The following is a 1,359-nucleotide window of genomic DNA, read 5'->3' as shown; positions in this document are numbered from 1 at the left end:
ACTCCTTATCAATTTTCCCTTCAATGCCAAAATTTCACAGATAACACAATGGCATTTCAACAGTGCACTTCAATTTTGCTGTGACACTGAAAAGTTTGTGCATTTCACAAAAAGTCTGTTGTCCTATAACTTTCAAACCTTATATCTCTGACTTTTATCTCTTATAGATGTCTTGCTGAAAGTTCTATAGGTTGTATTTTATTAGACGACTCTACTGAATACTTGATTCTGATTGGCCAGCGTGTTCATGTTTCTACCATTTCATATGCATTGGGTGGCATCTTGCATATTAATGAACAGTTTTAGAGAAAATTACCTCAGAGGATAGTTTTCTAAATTGCAATGGACTTTTTTTAGTCACTTGGTCACTTGTCACCTGGTAGAAACCATTTTTAAGTCTCGGGTTGGGTATCGTTTGAATTTGATAAATTCCGATTCGGATTCTGCTTATCGATTCCAGTTCTTATCGATTCACAGTTTCGATTCCAATGTGGTTAATAAAATGAAGTCAAACATTTAGATATCAAACATTTATTCTGTGTCTCTTTTTGCAAAACATTTAATTGTTGCTGAATACCATGAACAAAAACCAGCTGGCTACATAAAAACTGGACTCGATTAAGAGTTGTTTGTGTGCAAAATAGAGCTGCACGATTCTGGATAATTTTTTTTAATGGAGGTTGTAGCTCTCTCACAATTCTGAAGAAAAAATATTAGACAACTAAACAAAATCTCATGGAATTTATGAATGGAATGATTTCAATGACTTACTCAAGATTTACTTGTTTCATTACTGGATGAATGTTTTTGAATGAATTTCTTGAATGAATGATTCAAAGACAAATATATGTTTAACAGCCCCTTTTCGCCACCTAAAAGAATAAAATAAAAAAAGATGCACACACAGGAATTGATTGGTGGAATTGAACTGTTAATTTTGTAACAAGTATCTGATTCCTGACTTATCTGGTTCTGGAACTGATTTTCGATTCCCAACCCATAAAGTTCAAGTGACATTTAGAAACAAACACAAAAATCGGAGAATTTAGCAGTTAAATGTGATTTTTTAAGTATAAAAAGTGAAATATATATATATATTTTTGTAAAAGTACTCTAATAATATTTGTTTTATTTATTTCTTTGTTATTTTTTTACAGTGCAGAGTTCATTTTCCTATTCAACCTATGCTGGTCACTGAGGAAATACTTCAACTTCGCACTGTGGATTGCCGGATCAGCTTTCACCGTGGACGATGCGGAGTCCAGCCTGGGGTCGTCACATGAGGTTGCCGCAGGCATCACAATATGGTAAGGGACGTAACATTTCCGTCACACGCTTGAGGAATTCGGCCAATCACAA

The sequence above is a fragment of the Sinocyclocheilus anshuiensis genome, unplaced genomic scaffold (assembly GCF_001515605.1).
Source record: "Sinocyclocheilus anshuiensis isolate Anshui unplaced genomic scaffold, SAMN03320099.WGS_v1.1 scaffold227, whole genome shotgun sequence".
Lineage (NCBI taxonomy): Eukaryota > Metazoa > Chordata > Actinopteri > Cypriniformes > Cyprinidae > Sinocyclocheilus > Sinocyclocheilus anshuiensis.
This window is presented reverse-complemented; position numbering follows the sequence as displayed.